Raw genomic sequence first — 14,067 nt, forward strand, 5'->3', positions numbered from 1 at the left:
CCCCCTCACCCATCTCTCCCCTTCTTCTCTTCCTAACTTCCTAACACCCTTAACCAGTAGATTAATCTGTTTCCCCCCCCACCCTCCTCCTCACCCATCTCTCCCCTTCCTCTCTGCCTAACTTCCTATCCCTCTCAACCAGCAGATTAATCTATCCCTCCCCCAACCCTCCTCCTCACCCATCTCTCCCCTTCCTCTCTGCCTAACTTCCTATCCCTCTCAACCAGCAGATTAATCTATCCCTCCCCCAACCCTCCTCCTCACCCATCTCTCCCCTTCCTCTCTTCCTAACTTCCTAACCCCCTTAACCAGTAGATTAATCTGTTTCCCCCCCACCCTCCTCCTCACCCATCTCTCCCCTTCCTCTCTGCCTAACTTCCTATCCCTCTCAACCAGCAGATTAATCTATCCCTCCCCCAACCCTCCTCCTCACCCATCTCTCCCCTTCCTCTCTGCCTAACTTCCTATCCCTCTCAACCAGCAGATTAATCTGTTTCCCCCCAACCCTCCTCATCACCCATCTCACCCCTTCCTCTCTTCCTATCCCCCTCAACCAGCAGATTGATCTGTCCCCCCCACCCCCTTCTCCTCACCCATCAACTAGTAGATTGATCCGTCCCACAATGTGTAATCACTCCAGGGAACCATCCATAACGCTTAGGGGCCCTCTCCACTGTCTGTATGGAGGAGTGGGCCAAAATCCCTGCTGCAGTGTGTGCAAACCTGGTCAAGAACTACAGGAAACGTATGATCTCTGTAATTGCAAACAAAGGTTTCTATACCAAATATTAAGTTCTGCTTTTCTGATGTATCAAATACTTATGTCATGCAATAAAATGCAAATTAATTACCTAAAAAACATACAATGTGATTTTCTGGATTTTTGTTTTAGATTCCATTTCTCACAGTTGAAGTGTACCTATGATAAAAAAATTACAGACCTCTACATGCTTTGTAAGTAGGAAAACCTGCAAAATCGGCAGTGTACCAAATACTTGTTCTCCCCACTGTATATATATATACACACATATATATATATATATATACATATTTAATGTGAAATGTAACCTCTATTTAACTAATTAAGAACAAAGAACAATGATAGCCTACCACGGGCAAACCGCGGTCCTGAGATGCAATGTCTTAGACCACCGTGCCAATCATTTTTAATGATAATCTTTTTTTAATTCTGATATTTTCAGGAGGTGCTGCAACACCCTCAGCACCCCTACTTCCTGCGGCTAACTCCCTCAGCACCCCTACTTCCTGCGGCTAACTCCCTCAGCACCCCTACTTCCTGCGGCTAACTCCCTCAGCACCCCTACTTCCTGCGGCTAACTCCCTCAGCACCCCTACTTCCTGCGCCTAACTCCCTCAGCACCCCTACTTCCTGCGGCTAACTCCCTCAGCACCACTACTTCCTGCGGCTAACTCCCTCAGCACCCCTACTTCCTGCGGCTAACTCCCTCAGCACCCTACTTCCTGCGGCTAACTCCCTCAGCACCCCTACTTCCTGTGGCTATGACCGGAACATTTATATAAAAATATTGCAATGACAGTTGAAGTCGGAAGTTTACATACATCTTAGACATTTATACATTTAAACTCAGTTTTTAACAACATTTAATCCTAGTAAAAATTCCCTGTCTCAGGTCAGTTAGCATCACCACTTTATATTAAGCATTGACATGAAATGTCAGAATAATAGTAGAGAGAATGTGATTTATTTCAGCTTTTATTTCTTTCATCACATTCCCAGTGGGTCAGAAGTTTACGTACACTCAATGAGTATTTGGTAGCATTGCCTTTAAATTGGTTAACTTGGGTTAAATGTTTCAGGTAGCCTTCCACAATCTTCCCACAATAAGTTGGGTGAATTTTGCCCCATTCCTCCTGACAGAGCTGGTGTAACTGAGTCAGGTTTGTAGGCCACCTTCCTCGCACACGCTTTTTCAGTTCTGCCCACAAATATTCTGTAGGATTGAGGTCAGGGCTTTGTGATGGCCACTCCAATACCTTGACTTTGTTGTCCTTAAGCCATTTTGCCACAACTTTGGAAGTATGCTTGGGGTCATTGTCCATTTAGAAGACCCATTTGCGACCAAGCTTTAACTTCCTGAATGATGTCTTGAGATGTTGCTTCAACAAATGCACATAATTTTCCTCTCTCATGATGCCATCTATTTTGTGAAGGGCACCAGTCCCTCCTGCAGAAAAGCACCCCCACAACATGATGCTGTCACCCCTGTGCTTCACGCTTGGGATGGTGTTCTTCAACTTGCAAGCCTCCCCCTTTTTCCTCCAAACATAACAATGGTCATTAGGGCCAAACAGTATTTTTCTCAAAAAAGGATGATCTTTGTCCCCATGTGCAGTTGCAAACCGTAGTCTGGCTATTTTATGGCTGGTTTGGAGCAGTGGCTTCTTCCTTGCTGAGCGGACTTTCAGGTTGTGTCGATTTAGGACTCGTTTTACTGTGGATATAGATACTTTTGTACCAGTTTCCTCCATCATCTTCACAAGGGCCTTTGCTGTTGTTCTGGGATTGATTTATACTTTTCACACCAAAGTACGTACATCTCTAGGAGACAGAACGCCTCTCCTTCCTGAGCGGTATGACGGCTGCATGGTGCGGTATGACGGCCCATGGTGTTTATACTTGTGTACTATTGTTTGTACAGATGAACGGTACCTTCAGGCGTTTGGAAATTGCTCCTAAGGATGAACCAAACTTGTGGAAGTCTACAATTTTTTTCTGAGGTCTTGGCTGATTTCTTTTGATTTTCCCATGATGTCAAGGAAAGAGGCACTGAGTTTGAAGGTAGGCCTTGAAATAGATCCACAGGTACACCTCCAATTGACTCAAATTATGTCAATTAGCCTATCAGAAGCTTCTAAAGCCATGACATCATTTTCTGGAATTTTCCAAGTTGTTTAAAGGCACAGTCAACTTAGTGTGTGTACACTTCTGTCCTACTGGAATTGTGATACAGTGAATAATAAATGATATAATCTGTCTGTAAACAATGGTTGGAAAAATGACTTGTGTCATGCACAAAGTAGATGTCCTAACCAACTTGCCAAAACTATAGTTTGTTAACAAAAAATGTTTAGAGTGGTTGAAACACGAGTTTTGATGACTCCAACATAGGTGTATGTAAACTAGTTTTAATGACTCCAACCTAAGTGTATGTAAACTTCCGACTTCAACTGTATCTTGCATTTGCATTTGCGTAGAGCAGTAGAGCTGAGGCACTTAGGTAGTGGCGTAGAGCAGTAGAGCTGAGGCACTTAGGTAGTGGCGTAGAGCAGTAGAGCTGAGGCACTTAGGTAGTGGCGTAGAGCAGTAGAGCTGAGGCACTTAGGTAGTGGCGTAGAGCAGTAGAGCTGAGGCACTTAGGTAGAGGTAGAGAGCAGAGGCTGACTTAGGTAGAGGTGGAGAGCAGTAGAGCTGAGGCACTTAGGTAGAGGCAGAGAGCAGTAGAGCTGAGGCACTTAGGTAGAGGCAGAGAGCAGTAGAGCTGAGGCACTTAGGTAGAGGCAGAGAGCAGTAGAGCTGAGGCACTTAGGTAGTGGCGTAGAGCAGTAGAGCTGAGGCACTTAGGTAGAGGTAGAGAGCAGTAGAGCTGAGGCACTTAGGTAGAGGCAGTAGAGCAGTAGAGCTGAGGCACTTAGGTAGAGGCATAGGGCAGTAGAGCTGAGGCACTTAGGTAAATTGCACACATGGGGAACATTTTTAGTAACCTAGGATCTCTAATCTAATAAAAAACTAAATTAGTATAGTCCAGATCTAAAGACCCACCCAATGATGTTGGTGATGGCCAATGTGTTGGTGATGGCCGATGTGTTGGTGATGGCCGATGTGTTGGTGCCAAATGCCTCTCAATTCAATTCAAGGGGCTTTATTGGCATGGGAAACATGTGTTAACATTGCCAAAGCAGGTGAGGTAGATAATATACAAAAGTTAAATAAACAATAAAATGTAACAGTAAACATTACACTCTCTCTCTCTCTCTCTCTCTCTCTCTCTCTCTCTCTCTCTCTCTCTCTCTCTCTCTCTCTCTCTCTCTCTCTCTCTCTCTCTCTCTCTCTCTCTCTCTCTCTCTCTCTCTCACACACACGTAAAAACAGGCCTCGTTGGATACAGCTTGTGTGCTCTAGGGCAAAAGTGTCTAGATGGAATTTGGATTTGTGTTGTCCTGGCAACTGGATCTTTTTTTAGGAACACCATTATTTTACTGAGATTTACTGTCAGGGCCCAGGTCTGACAGAATCTGTGCAGAAGATCTAGGTGCTTCTGTAGGCCCTCCTTGGTTGGTGACAGAAGCACCAGATCATCAGCAAACAGTAGACATTTTACTTCAGATTCTAGTAGGGTGAGACCGGGAGCTGCAGACTGTTCTAGTGCCCTCTCCACTAATTTGAAGGGGTGTCCACATACTTTTGTGGATATATATATATATATATATTTATTTATTTCACCTTTATTTAACCAGGTAGGCAAGTTGAGAACAAGTTCTCATTTACAATTGCGACCTGGCCAAGATAAAGCAAAGCAGTTAGACAGATACAACGACACAGACTTACACATGGAGTAAAACAAACATACAGTCAATAATACAGTATAAACAAGTCTATATACAATGTGAGCAAATCAGGTGAGAAGGGAGGTAAAGGCAAAAAAGGCCATGGTGGCAAAGTAAATACAATATAGCAAGTAAAACACTGGAATGGTAGTTTTGCAAAGGAAGAATGTGCAAAGTAGAAATAAAAAATAATGGGGTGCAAAGGAGCAAAATAAATAAATAAATTAAATACAGTTGGGAAAGAGGTAGTTGTTTGGGCTAAATTATAGGTGGGCTATGTACAGGTGCAGTAATCTGTAAGATGCTCTGACAGTTGGTGCTTAAAGCTAGTGAGGGAGATATATATATATATATATATATAAGTACCATGGCAATAACACTCGTCCAATACCAGAAGTCAATGACACATCACTAGGGTTCCATGCTGGTTTGGTTTAAAGGGTCTAATGACTGCAGGAGGGGGGCATATAAAGGGCTAGCCCCACCCCTTTTCGGTGGCGGTGATCTGGTTGATTGCGTTGAATGTGGTGTGAGTGACCAATAGGTGAAAGGCTCCGCTCCAGGGTAGGGAGGGAAGTAGGAGGAGTTTATGCCAAGTTTACACCTTTACGATTGCAATGAAACGTTCCGTACATTCTTTCTTTAATATTATGCCGTTTATTTGCCTTCATGATCTTATTATAGTCATTGACTTCAGTAGCGCTTTTAACACCATCTAACCCCACCTACTGGTGGATAGACTGGTGAATGTGGTTGTCAACTCTCTACTGGTGGATAAACTAGTGAATGTGGTTGTCAACTCTCTACTGGTGGATAAACTAGTGAATGTGGATGTCAACTCTCTACTGGTGGGTGGATAAACTAGTGAATGTGGATGTCAACTCTCTGGATAGACTGTGAATGGATAAACTGGTGGATAGAGTGAATGTGGGTATCAACTCTCTACTGGTGGATAAACTAGTGAATGTGGATGTCAACTCTCTACTGGTGGATAGACTGGTGAATGTGGGTGTCAACTCTCTACTGGTGGATAAACTAGTGAATGTGGTTGTCAACTCTCTACTGGTGGATAGACTGGTGAATGTGGATGTCAACTCACTACTGATCAAGTGGATGAATAGTTTCCTTGTGAACCGTACTCAACAAGTGAAGTTTTAACTCCGCCATCTCTACATTTAGAACCGTGAATACGTGAGCCTCTCAAGATTGTGTTTCACCGATACTGTACACACTGTACACAAACGGTTGTCATGCTTCTGATGCAACCCACAAATGTTTTTAATATGCAGATGACACCGCTGTTGTGGGTTTCCTCCACCCAGACCAAGCCTTTCTTTAAGGTTTTGACAGAGAAACTGCAAAATTCGCCCAGTGGTGTAACAAAAGAGATGGAAATTGATTTGAGAATGAACGAAACTCCACTACCCCCTACGAAGATCAATGAGGGATACCAGTCGATAGACCACATATAAGCACCTGGGAATCGAAATAGACAATACATTGAAATTCAATTATGTGCCTTTGCAAAGATAAAGAAATTGCAACAGTGTATAATGTGTATAATGTTTTTCTTTTTACGCAAACTGAACCATTTTAATGTCAACCACCATATCTTAGAAATATTCTGTAAATCTGTCCTGCAGAGCGTGCTGTCCTTTGGTCTGATATGTTGTATAAATCCTTTGGTCTGATATGGGTATTTGGGAAACATGCGAGTGCAAAGAGACCAAATCAAGCTTCAGCGCTGGACGAAGACAGAGGGAAAGATGATTTGGGAATAGATCAAGAATCAGCCTCCAACCTGTACACAAGAACTCATCCTCTTAAAACATTTTAAAAGTATTTTACAGGACATGATTCATCCCCTTCACTAAAAACTCATCCTCCTAAAACTTGAAAACATTTGATTCATCAAAACTCATCCTCCTCACTAGGAAAACTCAAAACTCATTCTCCTAAAACTTGAAAATCAAAGGCATTTAACAAAACTTATCCTCCTAAAATTTGAAACAGTACTCATCCCCCCTTCATCCTCCTAAAACTCATCCTCCCCTACAAAACTCATCCTCCTAAAACTTGAAAATAATTTTACAGGACAGTACTCATCCCCTTCACTCAAAACTCATTCTCCTAAAACTTGAAAGAGTTTTACAGGACAGTACTCATCCCCTTCACTCATGGTTTGTCCAGGAAGTTGTCTAAAAGGGATTGAATTTGTTGTTGAAAGTTTTTGGTAGGTTTCTACAATACTTTCCTTCCATCTATAGCATTTCTTAGTAATATTATTCATTTCCTTTGGCTTTGATGCCTCACGATTGAGTATTGTTCTGTTCAAGTAGATTGAGATTTTCCTGATCTGATAAGGATGCCAGTGGACTGACTGTGAACGCTCTGAGAGACTCGGCGTTGAGATCAGTGATAAAGTACTCCTGCCAAGAGAAGAGCTGTAGGTGTACCTACCGTTGTAGTCTCACCCCCCCCAGTGTGCTCTATGTTGCTAACACACAGCGGGGCGCGCTATCAGTTGTCTTAATAAAGGAAGGAACATCAACATCTTGACATCATGTTCAAGGGGAAAATGTATCATCACGGAAGGAGGGAGGAAGGAAGGAAGGAGATAGTCGGAGGAGGCCGCCTGCCAACATCTTTGAATTTGACTTTGTCTCCATACATACTAAGCTCTCTCTCTCTCTCTCTCTCTCTCTCTCTCTCTCTCTCTCTCTCTCTCTCTCTCTCTCTCTCTCTCTCTCTCTCTCCTCTCCTCTCCTCTCCACTCTCCACTCTCCACTCTCCACTCTCCACTCTCCTCTCTCCACTCTCCTCTCTCCACTCTCTCGTCTCTCTCGTCTCTCTCTCTCCACTCTCTCGTTTCTCTCGTCTCTCTCTCTCTACCATCCCCCTCCTTCCCCCCCTAGTAGGTTAGTGAGCTAGCATGTCTGTTCTCTCTGGACTGCTCGGTTAGGGCCATCACCTATTTCAGTTCCCTGACTCCTCTCTCTACCTCCACAACCTCCTCGTTCACCTTTAGATCTTGGTTGGTCGTTTTCCTCACTGCTCTGGCTCCGCAACAGAACAGACGTCTTATCAGATGTGACTGATTGGTGTGTTATGGGCTCTGGGTAGCCATTAAGCAATTTGCCTAAATCATTGCGGGGATTAGTCTAATTACCCCATGATTAGCATCAAATTAATATCATGAATGTTTAACTTGTGATGTCTATTGACAGTGTTACAACACACCAGACTGATATTGACAGTGTTATAACACACCAGACTGATATTGACAGTGATAGACCACACCAGACTGATATTGACAGTGGTAAACCACACCAGACTGATATTGACAGTGGTAACCCCACTAGACTGATATTGACAGTGGTAACCACACTAGACTGATAGTCACAGTGGTAACCCCACCAGACTGATATTGACAGTGTTACAACACACCAGACTGAAATTGACAGTGTTACACCCCACCAGACTGATATTGACAGTGGTAACCCCACCAGACTGATATTGACAGTGTTACAACACACCAGACTGATATTGACAGTGTTAAACCCCACCAGACTGATATTGACAGTGGTAACCCCACCAGACTGATATGGACAGTGGTACACCCCACCAGACTGATATTGACAGTGGTAAACCCCACCAGACTGATATTGACAGTGGTAACCCCACCAGACTGATTTTGACAGTGTTACAACACACCAGACTGATATTGACAGTGTTACACCCCACCAGACTGATAATGACAGTGTTAACCCCACCAGACTGATATTGACAGTGGTAACCCCACCAGACTGATATTGACAGTGGTAACCCCACCAGACTGATATTGACAGTGGTAACCACACTAGACTGATAGTCACAGTGGTAACCCCACCAGACTGATAATGACAGTGGTAACCACACTAGACTGATATTGACAGTGGTAACCCCACCAGACTGATATTGACAGTGGTAACCCCACCAGACTGATTTTGACAGTGTTACAACACACCAGACTGATATTGACAGTGGTAACCCCACCAGACTGATATTGACAGTGGTAACCCCACCAGACTGATTTTGACAGTGTTACAACACACCAGACTGATATTGACAGTGTTACACCGCACCAGACTGATAATGACAGTGTTAACCCCACCAGACTGATATTGACAGTGGTAAACCCCACCAGACTGATATTGACAGTGGTAACCCCACCAGACTGATATTGACAGTGGTAACCCCACCAGACTGATATTGACAGTGTTACAACACACCAGACTGATAATGACAGTGGTACACCCCACCAGACTGATAATGACAGTGGTAACCCCACCCGACTGATAATGACAGTGGTAACCCTACCCGACTGATAATGACAGTGTTAACCCCACCAGACTGATAATGACAGTGGTAACCCCACCCGACTGATAATGACAGTGTTAACCCCACCAGACTGATAATGACAGTGGTAACCCCACCCGACTGATAATGACAGTGGTAACCCCACCCGACTGATAATGACAGTGTTAACCCCACCAGACTGATAATGACAGTGGTAACCCCACTAGACTGATAATGACAGTGGTAACCACACTAGACTGATATTGACAGTGGTAACCCCACCAGACTGATAATGACAGTGGTAACCCCACCAGACTGATAATGACAGTGGTACACCCCCCAGACTGATATTGACAGTGGTAACCCCCACCAGACTGATAATGACAGTGGTACACCCCACCAGACAGTGGTACACCCCACCAGACTGATATTGACAGTGGTACACCCCACCAGACTGATATTGACAGTGGTACACCCCACCAGACTGATAATGACAGTGGTACACCCCACCAGACTGATAATGACATTGGTACACCCCACCAGACTGATATTGACAGTGGTACACCCCACCAGACTGATATTGACAGTGGTACACCCCACCAGACTGATAATGACATTGGTACACCCCACCAGACTGATATTGACAGTGGTACACCACACCAGACTGATAATGACAGTGGTACACCACACCAGACTGATAATGACAGTGGTAACCACACCAGACTGATATTGACAGTGGTACACCACACCAGACTGATATTGACAGTGGTACACCACACCAGACTGATCATGACAGTGGTACACCACACCAGACTGATAATGACAGTGGTAACCACACCAGACTGATGTTGACAAGAGATTGTGTTTTTTTGTTTGTTTGTTTGCGTTGTTTGTACCTTATTTTTTAAAACTTATTTTGTACATAATGTTGCCACTACCGTCTCTTATGACCAAAAATAACTTCTGGACATCAGGACTGCGATTCCTCACCACGGACTGGCAGAATCCTTTATTTCCTTTAACGAGTCCCCTGTATATCGTCTCACTACTGACATTTTCCTGCTTCTCTTTAATTTCTTGTTACTTTTATTTCTTATTCTTATCCGTATTTTTAAAAATTAAACAAGCATTTCACTGTAAGGTCTACCGACACCTGTTGTATTCGGCGCGTGTGACTAATACCATTTGATTTGATTGGATGTTGCTGGGGAGAGTGGCACACCCAATGGCGATTTTAGCATGCAAATCTTGATGCGACAAACAATGGTGCCCACAAACTGTTAGGTCCTACATAAACATGTCCCAACAGCAGTTTCAACTCTTTACCACTGCTACACCTGGCTATCAGCAGAGTCTTGTCTGTCAGCGAAATCTCATTTACAGCCTTTTAGAAGAACATAGCTGATATGACTGACTTGCTTAAAATAAACGATTGAGATGTACAAACTATGACATAAGGGAACGACAAGCGGATAAGAGGCAATTCATAACTTCGATTAAGACATTAATGAGAAAGCTCGGACGGACCAATAGAACTATTTGTTCAGCACTTGTGAAATATACAACGACAGAATTCAGAACACGGGCCGTTCTAACAATGTTCTCCCTGTACACCAAGTCAGAACCGTATGATAAATAAAGGGGGCATATATATGCAGACAATGAAAGCTCTTACAATAGTCAGAACAGTTGGTGAAATAAAGAGCGGGAAATAGACCAAATTATTAGGGTGAGGCACCTGGTCTACTAACAGCTTACTACATAACATACACTTAGTATTACTTTCTTAGCTACAGCATATCACCCTGGCATATTACATCATTTATATCACCCTGGCATATTACATAATTTTTTGGGACTGAACTGTGCTGTGCTCACTTGAACAGGAAGGTGTCGTGGCGGAACCTTCGTGGGCAAATTTTGTCATCAGACTTTGTCATTAAAGTCTGGCATTCTATGGATTTATGGTGCTTTCAAGCTCCCTGAGTTAATGGTTTTTGCTCCCTGACTTAATGGCTTTAGCTCCCTGAGTTAATGGTTTTAGCTCCCTGAGTTAATGGTTTTAGCTCCCTGAGTTAATGGCTTTAGCTCCCTGAGGTAATGGTTTTAGCTCCCCGGGTTAATGGTTTTAGCTCCCTGAGGTAATGGCTTTAACTCCCTGAGTTAATGGTTTAACACCCTGAGTTAATGGCTTTAACTCCCTAATGGCTTTAACTCCTTGAGTTAATGGATTTAACTCCCTAATGGATTTAACTCCCTAATGGCTTTAACTCCCGAATGGCTTTAATTCGCTAATGGCTTTAACTCCCAAATGGCTTTAACTCCCTGAGTTAATGGCTTTAACTTCTTGAGTAAATGGCCATAATTCCCTGAGTTAATGGCTATAACTCCCTGAGTTAATGGTTCTACCTCCCTGAGTTAATGGCTATAACTCCCTGAATTAATGGCTGTAGTTCCCTGAGTAAATGGCTATACTTCCCTGAGTTAATGGCTATAACTCCCTGAGTTAATGGATCTAACTCCCTGTGTAATTGGCTATAACTGCTGGAGTTAATGGCTTTAGTTCCCTGAGTTAATGGCTATAACTCCCTGAGTTAATGGCTATAACTCCCTGAGTTAATGGATCTAATTCCCTTAGTAATTGGCTATAACTCCTGGAGTTAATGGTTTAACACCCTGAGTTAATGGCTTTAACTCCCTAATGGCTTTAACTCCTTGAGTTAATGGATTTAACTCCCTAATGGCTTTAACTCACTAATGGCTTTAACTCCCTAATGGCTTTAACTCCCTAATGGCTTTAACTCCCTAATGGCTTTAACTCCCTAATGGCTTTAACTCCCTAATGGCTTTAACTCCTCGAGTTAATGGTTTTAAGCTCCTTGAGTTAATGCTTTAGCTCCCGGAGTTAATGGCTATAACTCCCTGAATTAATGGCTTTAGTTCCCTGAGTTAATGGCTTTAGTTCCCTGAATTAATGGCTTTAGTTCCCTGAGTTAATGGCTTTAGATCCCTGAGTTAATGACTTTAGCTCCCTGAGTTAATGAGTTAATGGCTTTAGTTCCCTGAGTTAATGGCTATAACTCCAATGGCTTTAGGTCCCTGAGTTAATGCCTATAACTCCCTGAATTAATGGCTTTCCGTCCCTGAGTTAATGGCTATAACTCCCTGAATTAATGGCTTTAGGTCCCTGAGTTAATGGCTATAACTCCAATGGCTTTAGGTCCCTGAGTTAATGCCTATAACTCCCTGAATTAATGGCTTTCCGTCCCTGAGTTAATGGCTTTAGTTCCCTGAGTTAATGGCTATAACTCAATGAATGAATGGCTTTAGGTCCCTGAGTTAATGGCTATAACTCATTGAATGAATGGCTTTAGGTCCCCGAGTTAATGGCTATAACTCCCTGAATTAATGGTTCTACCTCCCTGAGTTAATGGCTATAACTCCCTGAGTTAATGGTTCTACCTCCCTGAGTTAATGGATATAACTCCCTGAATTAATGGCTATAACTCAATGAATGAATGGCTTTAGCTCCCTGAGTTAATGGCTTTAGCTCCCTGAGTTAATGAGTTAATGGCTTTAGTTCCCTGAGTTAATGAGTTAATGGCTTTAGTTCCCTGAGTTAATGGCTATAACTCCAATGGCTTTAGGTCCCTGAGTTAATGGCTTTAGTTCCCTGAGTTAATGGCTATAACTCCAATGGCTTTAGCTCCCTGAGTTAATGGCTTTAGCTCCCTGAGTTAATGAGTTAATGGCTTTAGTTCCCTGAGTTAATGGCTATAACTCCAATGGCTTTAGGTCCCTGAGTTAATGGCTATAGTTCCCTGAGTTAATGGCTATAACTCCAATGGCTTTAGGTCCCTGAGTTAATGGCTTTAGTTCCCTGAGTTAATGGCTATAACTCCAATGGCTTTAGGTCCCTGAGTTAATGGCTTTAGTTCCCTGAGTTAATGGCTATAACTCCAATGGCTTTAGCTCCCTGAGTTAATGGCTTTAGCTCCCTGAGTTAATGAGTTAATGGCTTTAGTTCCCTGAGTTAATGGCTATAACTCCAATGGCTTTAGGTCCCTGAGTTAATGGCTTTAGTTCCCTGAGTTAATGGCTATAACTCCAATGGCTTTAGCTCCCTGAGTTAATGGTTTAGGTCCCTGAGTTAATGGCCAGCTAGCACCAATATAGTGTAATGTAATGATACCAGTCCAGCTAGCACCAATAGAGTGTAATGTAATGATACCAGTCCAGCTAGCACCAATAGAGTGTAATGTAATGGTACCAGTCCAGCTAGCACCAATAGAGTGTAATGTAATGATACCAGTCCAGCTAGCACCAATAGAGTGTAATGTAATGATACCAGTCCAGCTAGCACCATTAGATTGTAATGTAATGGTACCAGTCCAGCTAGCACCAGTATAGTGCAATGCAATCCACCCTCTGCTTTTAACAATATAACATTTATTTTAATTAATGCATAATGTGTTACTGTTATGTGTAGTTTATAACTATAATGCTAACCTGCTGCAGCTAGGGGATAAGTTAAAAGCCCCCCCACAATGGAATTATGTTTAATCAAGAAGCTATTATGGATGACAACATCCTTGTCCCCAATGGCACCCTAATCCCTATGTAGGAAATAGGATACCATGTGGGATGCATACAACAACTCCAGGGTCATGGCTTGACTTAATATCATGTGCTGTGAGTACAATTCCTTTGGCTCTAATGGAAACAATAGCTAGCGTTTAATACCCCAAGCCTACGTTTTAATTTAATCTTTCAAGGGATTATCTTTATCTTTCTGCTAATGTCAGAGTGTAAGACGTGCCCTGAATATTTAATACACTACTTGTGGAGATGCTCCAGCCGACAGCACCATGGGTAATGTCAACAGATTTATTACGAGTTTTATTATTACGACTTTTATTCGTATGGGCGGAATTACTCCATGCAACATGTCTGATACAAAGGCGGGTCAATCTGCCGCTTGCTTTTACTATGCCCCCCCAACCCCCCATTAACCCAAATATCACGACAATGCAAAGGATGGGTGGTGGAGTTTTTCAACTTGATGTTGATTGTCCTTGTGTTTCATTTGGCTTTTGTAATACTAATGGGCTCATCGAATGTTCAGAATGACTGTTGTCGGGG

This window comes from Oncorhynchus gorbuscha, linkage group LG04 (genome assembly GCF_021184085.1).
Source record: "Oncorhynchus gorbuscha isolate QuinsamMale2020 ecotype Even-year linkage group LG04, OgorEven_v1.0, whole genome shotgun sequence".
Classification (NCBI taxonomy): Eukaryota; Metazoa; Chordata; class Actinopteri; order Salmoniformes; family Salmonidae; genus Oncorhynchus; species Oncorhynchus gorbuscha.